The sequence below is a fragment of the Ranitomeya imitator genome, chromosome 10 (genome assembly GCF_032444005.1).
Source record: "Ranitomeya imitator isolate aRanImi1 chromosome 10, aRanImi1.pri, whole genome shotgun sequence".
Classification (NCBI taxonomy): Eukaryota; Metazoa; Chordata; class Amphibia; order Anura; family Dendrobatidae; genus Ranitomeya; species Ranitomeya imitator.
In genome coordinates this window covers 99,978,766-99,988,754 of record NC_091291.1, presented here as the reverse complement: position 1 = coordinate 99,988,754, position 9,989 = coordinate 99,978,766, and positions in this window count along the sequence as shown.

Here is a 9,989-nt window from a genome sequence, read left to right as displayed (position 1 = left end):
ACGGGGCAGCCAACCCCTTCTACCACCAGTGTGTGAGACTGGAGGCTATGTGCGGGGAGACATGCCGTATAGAGGAGGCTATATGGGGCTCATACCACACATAGGAGGCTACTGCATATAGGAGGTTATGTAGGGCTCATATTATATATGGAAGGCTATGTGGGGCTCATGCTGTATATGGGAGGCTATGTAGGGCTCATATTATATACTAGATTGTGGCCCGATTCTAACGCATTGGATATTCTAGAATATGCATGTCCCCGTAGTATATGGACAATGATGATTCCAGAATTCGCGGCAGATTGTGCCTGTCGCTGATTGGTCGAGGCAACCTTTATGACATCATCGTCGCCATGGCAACCATTATGACATCTACGTCGATACTGTGCCCGTCGCTGAATCAGAAATGTGGGATGTCTACGTCCTTTATGATATCATCGTCGCTGTGCCCGTCCCTGATTGGTCAAGGCCTGGCGGCCTCGACCAATCAGAGACGCGGGATGTCTACGTCCTTTATGACATCATCGTCACTGTGCCTGTCGCTGATTGGTCGAGGCCTGGCGACCTCGACCAATCAGAGGCGTGGGATTTCTACGTCGATACCGTGCCCGTCACTGATTGGTCGATCCCTGGCGGCCTCGACCAATCAGAGACGCGGGATTTCCAGGACAGACAGACGGAAAAACCCTTAGACAATTATATATATAGATGGAAGGCTATGTGGGGCTCATGCTGTATATGGGAGGCATGTGGGGCTCATGCTGTATATGGGAGGCTATGTGGGTTCATGCTTTATATGGGAGGTTACTTGGGGCTCATGTTGTATATGGGAAGCTATATGGGGCTTATTCTGTATATGGGAGGCTATATGGGGGCTTATGTTGTAGACTAGATTGTGGCCCGATTCTAACGCATCGGGTATTCTAGAATATGCATGTCCCCGTAGTATATGGACAATGATGATTCCAGAATTCGCGGCAGACTGTGCCCGTCGCTGATTGGTAGAGGCAACCATTATGACATCATCGTCGCCATGGCAACCATTATGACATCTACGTCGATACTGTGCCCGTCGCTGAATCAGAAACGTGGGATTTCTACGTCCTTTATGACATCATCGTCGCTGTGCCCATTGCTGATTGGTCGAGGCCTGGCGGCCTCGACCAATCAGAGTCGTGGGATTTCTACGTCGATACTGTGCCCGTCGCTGATTGCTCGAGGCCTGGCGGCCTCGACCAATCAGAGACGCGGGATTTCCAGGACAGAGAGACAGACAGACGGAAAAACCCTTAGACAATTATATATATAGATGGGAGGCTATGTGAGGTTCATGCTGTATATAGGTGGCTATGTAGGGCTCATATTATATATGGAAGGCTATGTGGGGCTCATGCTGTATATGGGAGGCTATGTGGGGCTCATGCTGTACATGGGAGGCTATGTGGGTTCATGCTTTATATGGGAGGTTACTTGGGGCTCATGTTGTATATGGGAAGCTATATGGGGCTTATGCTGTATATGGGAGGCTATATGGGGGCTTATGTTGTATATGGGAGGCTATGTGAGGTTCATGCTGTATATGGGAGGCTATGTTAGGGCTCATGCTTTATATGAGGCTATGGGGGGCTCATGCTGTATATGGGAAGCTATGTGGGGCACATGCTGTATATGGGAGACTATGCGCAGGCTCATACTATATATAAGAGGCTTTGTGGGAGCTCATACTGTATGTGGGGGCTCATACTGTTTATGGGATGCTATGTAAGGGCTCACACTGTATATAGTCTAAATGGGGCACATGCTACATATAAGGGGCTATGAAATGGCGTACATGGTACATAGGGAGGCTATGTGGGGCTCATGTTATATATGGGAGGCTATGTGGGGCTCATGTTATATATGGGAGACTATGTGGAGCTCATGCTGTATATAGGAGGCTATGTGCGGCTCATGATATTTATGGGAGGCTATGTGGGTCACATGCTGTATATGAAAGACTATGTGGGGGCTCATACTGTAAATAGGAGGATATGCTCATGTTGTATATAGGAGGCTATGTAAAGGCTCATGCTGTATATGGGAGACTATGTGGGGGCTCATGCTGTATATGAGAGGCTATGTTGGTCTTATGCTATATATGGGAGGCTATATGGGCCTCATACTGTATATGGAATTTTATGTGGGTGTTCACACTTTATATATAGGAATCTTTGTGGAGTGTTGTGAATTCCGCTCTTGAGCTCCCTCCGGTGGTTGTAAGTGGCACTTTTGTGAGTTCTGCTCTTGGGCTCCCTCCGGTGGTTTTAAGTGGAATGGCTGCTCCTTGGATTTAGCTGTCAGCAGCTGCTTCCACTGATTGTCTTTTCTGCTCGGCTATTTAGCCTGGCTCTTTCCTTCAGCTTGTGCCACTTGTCAATGGTTCCTGGTTGGATTCACATCTCTTTGGATTTCCCTGTTATCCTGACCAAGTTCAGCAAAGCTAAGTCCTTGCTTGCTCTTTTCTGTCCACAGGTTGTGGACTTATCCGTTCTGTGCTTTCTATGTTTGTCCAGCTTGTCAGTATGAATTAATTCTGTGTTGCTGGAAGCTCTGGGAAGCAGATTTACCCTCCACACCTTTAGTCAGGTGTGGAGATTTTTGTAAACTCTGTGTGGACTTTTTGTAGTGTTTTATACTGACTGCACAGTATTCCATCCTGTCCTATCTATCTAGCTAGACTGGCCTCCTATGCTCATCCTAGTTTCATTCTGTGTATGTCTTTTCCCTCTCCACTCACAGTCATTACTTGTGGGGGGCTATCTATCCTTTGGGGATTTTCTCTGAGGCAAGATAGTTTTCCTGTTTCTATCTTTAGGGGTAGTTAGTTCTCAGGCTGTGACGAAGTGCCTAGGGAGTGTTAGGAGCATCCCACGGCTACTTCTAGTGTTGTGTTGAGCTTAGGGACTGCGGTCAGTACAGATACCACTTCCTTCAGAGCTTGTTTCATGTTGCTCCTAAACCACCAGATCATAACAGTACAAGTGGCCAAAAATGAATTAAATGCATCTCAAAAGAAGGAAAAAATTCTGAGCCATTTTTTTTTCTGTGCTCTCTTTTGTCTTTTTTTTCCTCTTGATTTCTGGGTGGTTCAGGATTTATGCTCTGGCATGGATGTTCAGGGTTTGTTTTATCGTGTGGATCAACTTGCTGCAAGAGTACAGAGTATCCAAGATTATGTTGTCCAGACTCCGGCTTTGGAGCCTAGAATTCCTACTCCTGATTTGTTTTTTGGAGACAGATCCAAGTTTTTGAACTTTAAAAATAACTGCAAATTGTTTTTTGCTTTGAAACCCCGTTCTTCTGGTGATCCCATTCAGCAAGTTAAAATCATCATATCCTTGCTGCGTGGTGACCCTGAGGACTGGGCATTCTCCCTTGAATCAGGGGATCCGACATTGCTGAATGTAGACGCATTTTTTCAAGCACTCGGATTATTGTATGACAAACCTAATTCTGTGGATCATGCTGAAAAAACCCTGTTGGCCTTGTGTCAAGGTCAGGAAGCGGCAGAATTATACTGCCAGAAATTTATGAAATGGTCTGTGCTTACTAAATGGAATGAGGATGCTCTGGCATCCAAAAGGTCTTTCTGAAGCCCTTAAGGATGTTATCGTGGGCTTCCCTACGCCTACTGGTTTGAGCGAATCTATGTCTCTGGCCATTCAGATTGATCGGCGTTTGCGCGAGCGCAAAGCTATGCACCATATGGCAGTGTCCTCTGGGCAGAGTCCTGAACCTATGCAATGTGATAGGATTTTGACTAGAACAGAACGGCAGGAAATCAGACGTCAGAATAGGCTGTGTTTTTACTGTGGTGATTCTGCTCATGTTATTTCTGATTGCCCTAAACGTACTAGGAGGGTCGCTAGGTCTGTTGCCATTAGTACTATACAGCCTAAATTTCTCTTATCTGTGACCCTGATTTGCTCATTGTCGTCCTTTTCTGTCATGGCAATTGTGGATTCAGGCGCTGCCCTGACCTTAATGGACTTAGAATTCGCCAGGCGCTGTGGTTTTTCCTTGCAGCCTTTGCAGAGCCCTATTCCTTTGAGGGGCATTGATGCTACTCCATTGGCCAAGGATAAACCTCAGTACTGGACACAGATGACCATGTACATGGCTCCTGCACATCAGGAAAATTGCTGTTTTATGGTGTTGCATAACCTGCTTGATGTTGTTGTACTGGGTTTTCCATGGTTACAGGAACATAATCCGGTGCTGGATTGGAAAACTATGTCTGTGACTAGTTGGGGTTGTCAGGGGGTACATAGTGACGTTCCTTTGATGTCAATTTCCTCTTCCCCCTCTTCTGAGGTCCCTGAGTTTTTGTCGGATTTCCAGGATGTATTTGATGAGCCCAAGTCCAGTTCCCTTCCTCCACATAGGGACTGTGATTGTGCTATTAACTTGATTCCTGGCTGTAAGTTCCCTAAGGGCCGACTTTTCAATCTGTCTGTGCCAGAGCATGCCGCCATGCGGAGCTATGTTAAGGAATCTTTGGAGAAAGGGCATATTCGGCCGTCTTCGTCACCATTGGGAGCGGGTTTCTTTTTTGTTGCTAAGAAGCATGGCTCCTTGAGACCCTGTATAGATTATCGTCTTCTTAATAAGATCACGGTCAAATTCCAATACCTCTTGCCTTTGCTTTCTGATTTGTTTGCTCAGATTAAGGGGGCTAGTTGGTTTACTAAGATTGACCTCCGAGGGGCATACAATCTTGTTCGTATTAAACAGGGTGACGAATGGAAAACTGCATTTAATACGCCCGAAGGCCATTTTGAATACCTTGTGATGCCATTCGGGCTCTCTAATGCTCCATCTGTGTTCCAATCCTTCATGCATGATATTTTCCGCAATTAACTTGATAAATTCATGGTTGTATATTTGGATGATATTTTGATTTTTTCCGATGATTGGGAGTCTCATGTGAAGCAGGTCAGGATGGTGTTCCAGATCCTTCGCGATAATGCTTTATTTGTGAAGGGGTCTAAGTGCCTATTCGGAGTTCAGAAGGTCTCTTTTTTGGGTTTTATTTTTTCTCCCTCGTCTATGGAAATGTATCCTGTTAAGGTCCAAGCTATTCATGACTGGATTCAACCCACATCTGTGAAGAGCCTTCAAAAATTTTTGGGCTTTGCTAATTTCTATCGCCGTTTCATTGCCAACTTTTCCAGTGTGGTTAAGCCCCTTACTGATTTGACGATGAAAGGCGCTGATGTGATGAATTGGTCCTCTGCGACTGTTGAGGCCTTTCGGGAGCTTAAACGCCGATTTACTTCTGCCCCTGTGTTGCATCAGCCGGATGTTTCTCTTCCTTTTCAGGTTGAGGTTGACGCTTCTGAGATTGGGGCAGGGGCCGTTTTGTCTCAGAGGGATTCTGATGGTTCTTTGATGAAACCGTGTGCTTTTTTTTCCAGAAAGTTTTCACCTGCGGAACGCAATTATGATGTCGGCAATCGGGAGTTGTTGGCTATGAAGTGGGCATTTGAGGAGTGGCGACATTGGCTTGAGGGAGCTAAGCACCGTGTTGTGGTCTTGACTGATCATAAGAATCTGATTTACCTCGAGTCGGCCAAGCGGCTGAATCCTAGACAGGCTCGATGGTCCCTGTTTTTCTCCCGTTTTGATTTTGTGGTCTCGTATCTTCCGGGATCTAAGAATGTTAAGGCTGATGCCCTCTCTAGGAGTTTTTCGCCTGATTCTCCTGGAGTCCTTGAGCCGGTTGGCATTCTTAAGGAAGGGGTGATTCTTTCTGCCATCTCCCCTGATTTGTGGCGGGTGCTTCAGGAATTTCAGGCTGATAGGCCTGACCGCTGTCCAGTGGGGAAGCTGTTTGTTCCTGATGGATGGACAAGTAAGGTGATTTTTGAGGTTCATTGTTCAGTGTTGGCTGGTCATCCTGGGATTTTTGGTACCAGAGATTTGGTTGCTGGGTCCTTTTGGTGGCCTTCCTTGTCGCGCGATGTGCGTGCTTTTGTGCAGTCCTGTGGGACTTGTGCCTGGGCCAAGCCTTGCTGTTCCTGCGCTAGTGGGTTGCTTTTGCCTTTGCCGGTCCCTGAGAGGCCCTGGACGCATATTTCCATGGATTTTATTTTGGATCTTCCTGTTTCCCAGAAGATGTCTGTTATCTGGGTTGTTTCTGAACGGTTCTCTAAAATGGTCCATCTGGTACCTTTGCCTAAGTTGCCTTCCTCCTCAGATTTGGTTCCATTGTTTTTTCAGCATGTGACATAGTAACATAGTAACATAGTTAGTAAGGCCGAAAAAAGACATTTGTCCATCCAGTTCAGCCTATATTCCATCATAATAAATACCCAGATCTACGTCCTTCTACATAACCTAATAATTGTATGATACAATATTGTTCTGCTCCAGGAAGACATCCAGGCCTCTCTTGAACCCCTCGACTGAGTTCGCCATCACCACCTCCTCAGGCAAGCAATTCCAGATTCTCACTGCCCTAACAGTAAAGAATCCTCTTCTATGTTGGTGGAAAAACCTTCTCTCCTCCAGACGCAAAGAATGCCCCCTTGTGCCCGTCACCTTCCTTGGTATAAACAGATCCTCAGCGAGATATTTGTATTGTCCCCTTATATACTTATACATGGTTATTAGATCGCCCCTCAGTCGTCTTTTTTCTAGACTAAATAATCCTAATTTCGCTAATCTATCTGGGTATTGTAGTTCTCCCATCCCCTTTATTAATTTTGTTGCCCTCCTTTGTACTCTCTCTAGTTCCATTATATCCTTCCTGAGCACCGGTGCCCAAAACTGGACACAGTACTCCATGTGCGGTCTAACTAGGGATTTGTACAGAGGCAGTATAATGCTCTCATCATGTGTATCCAGACCTCTTTTAATGCACCCCATGATCCTGTTTGCCTTGGCAGCTGCTGCCTGGCACTGGCTGCTCCAGGTAAGTTTATCATTAACTAGGATCCCCAAGTCCTTCTCCCTGTCAGATTTACCCAGTGGTTTCCCGTTCAGTGTGTAATGGTATGAGCCAGTAACGAACCCTGAGCTGAATCCAACCGGCTATGGCTGCACACAGACTACAGGGCGAGCTGGGCTCACACGGAGACCGTGCAGACAGCCGTAAACGGCGCTGCAAGGCCCAAAAACCCCCCTCTAGGTTATCCTATGTGGTTCGTTTGCATGGCATTCCGGAGAATATTGTGTCTGACAGAGGTTCTCAGTTTGACTCTAGGTTTTGGCGGGCCTTTTGTGCTAGGATGGGCATTGATTTGTCTTTTTCTTCGGCGTTTCATCCTCAGACTAATGGCCAAACTGAGCGAACTAATCAGACCTTGGAGACCTATTTGAGATGCTTTGTGTCTGCTGATCAGGATGATTGGGTGGCTTTCTTGCCGTTGGCCGAGTTTGCCCTTAATAATCGGGCTAGTTCGGCTACTTTGGTTTCACCTTTCTTTTGTAATTTTGGTTTTCATCCTCGTTTTTCTTCTGGGCAGGTTGAGCCTTCTGATTGTCCTGGTGTGGATTCTGTGGTGGACAGGCTGCAGCAGATTTGGACTCATGTGGTGGACAATTTGACGTTGTCTCAGGAAAGGGCTCAGCGTTTTGCTAACCGCCGTCGGTGTGTTGGTCCCCGGCTTCGTGTGGGGGATTTGGTTTGGTTGTCTTCTCGTCATGTTCCTATGAAGGTTTCTTCCCCTAAGTTTAAGCCTCGGTTTATTGGTCCTTTTAAGATTTCTGAAATTATCAATCCGGTGTCTTTTCGTTTGGCTCTTCCAGCCTCTTTTGCCATTCATAATGTTTTCCATAGATCTTTGTTGCGGAGATATGTGGTGCCTGTTGTTCCCTCGGTTGATCCTCCTGCCCCGGTGTTGGTTGAGGGAGAGTTGGAATATGAGGTTGAGAAAATTTTGGATTCCCGTTTTTCGAGGCGGAGGCTTCAGTATCTTGTCAAGTGGAAGTGTTATGGCCAGGAGGATAATTCTTGGGTTGTTGCCTCTGGTGTCCATGCCGCCGATTTGGTTCGTGCTTTTCACTTGGCTCGTCCTGATCGGCCTGGGGGCTCTGGTGAGGGTTCGGTGACCCCTCCTCAAGGGGGGGGTACTGTTGTGAATTCCGCTCTTGGGCTCCCTCCGGTGGTTGTAAGTGGCACTTTTGTGAGTTCTGCTCTTGGGCTCCCTCCGGTGGTTTTAAGTGGAATGGCTGCTCCTTGGATTTAGCTGTCAGCAGCTGCTTCCACTGATTGTCTTTTCTGCTCGGCTATTTAGCCTGGCTCTTTCCTTCAGCTTGTGCCACTTGTCAATGGTTCCTGGTTGGATTCACATCTATTTGGATTTCCCTGTTATCCTGACCAAGTTCAGCAAAGCTAAGTCCTTGCTTGCTCTTTTCTGTCCACAGGTTGTGGACTTATCCGTTCTGTGCTTTCTATGTTTGTCCAGCTTGTCAGTATGAATTAATTCTGTGTTGCTGGAAGCTCTGGGAAGCAGATTTACCCTCCACACCTTTAGTCAGGTGTGGAGATTTTTGTAAACTCTGTGTGGATTTTTTGTAGTGTTTTATACTGACCGCACAGTATTCCATCCTGTGCTATCTATCTAGCTAGACTGGCCTCCTATGCTCATCCTAGTTTCATTCTGTGTATGTCTTTTCCCTCTCCACTCACAGTCATTACTTGTGGGGGGCTATCTATCCTTTGGGGATTTTCTCTGAGGCAAGATAGTTTTCCTGTTTCTATCTTTAGGGGTAGTTAGTTCTCAGGCTGTGACGTGGTGCCTAGGGAGTGTTAGGAGCATCCCACGGCTACTTCTAGTGTTGTGTTGAGCTTAGGGACTGCGGTCAGTACAGATACCACTTCCTTCAGAGCTCGTTCCATGTTGCTCCTAAACCACCAGATCATAACAGTGGAGGCTCTCACTGCATTTAGTGAGGCTATGCTGGGCTCACGCTGTATATAAAGAGGCTATGTGGGCCACATGCTACATATAGAAGTCTATGCGGAGGCTTACACGCTATATAGATAGGCTATGTGGGGCTCATGATGCATACAGGAGGCTATGTGAGGGCTCAAACTGTATATAGGGAGCTATGTGGGGGTTCATGCTACATATAGGGGGCTGTGTGGGAGCTCATACTATATATAGAGAGCTATGTAGGGGTTCATACTGTATAAAAAGAGGCTATGTGGGAGCTTACGCTGCAAGGAGGCCATGCGAAGGCTCACACTGTATATAGAGAGGCTATATGGGGCACATGCTACTATGTGAGGGCTTACATGGTATATACTGTAGGTAGGCTATGTGGGGCTCATGCTGAATACAGGAGGCTATGTGAGGGCTCATACTGTATTTTGGGAGCTAGGTGAGGGCACACACTTTATAGGAGGCTATGTGGGTGCTTATACTGTATACAGGAGAGTATGTGGAAGCTCATACTGTATATAGGGGATCATAATGTATATAGGAGGCTATGTGGGGGACTCATACTGTATATAGAAGGCTATGTGGGGGCTCATACTGTATATTGGAGGCTATGTGGGGTATGATACTGTATGTAGAGAGCTATGTGGGCTCATAATGTATAGGCTATGTGGTGGTTCATATTTTACTGCTATATATAAGGGGCTATGTGAGGGCTTATGTATTATTATTTATTTATATAGCACCATTAATTCCATGGTGCTGTACATGAGAAAGGGGTTAGGTAGTATATAGGTAGGCTATGTAGAGCTCATGCTGCATATAGGAGGCTATGTGAGGGCTCATATTGTATTTTGGGAGCTAGGTGGGGCTTATACGGCATATAGGGGACTTATACTGTATATAGGAGTCTATGTGGGGATCAAACTGTATATCTGAAACTATGTGGGGGCTGACAATGTATATAGGATTCTATATGGGCAGTTGTAGTACTGCATATAGGGGACTCATACTGTGTATAGGAGGCTATGCGGGGCTCATATTGTATATCAGAGGCTATAT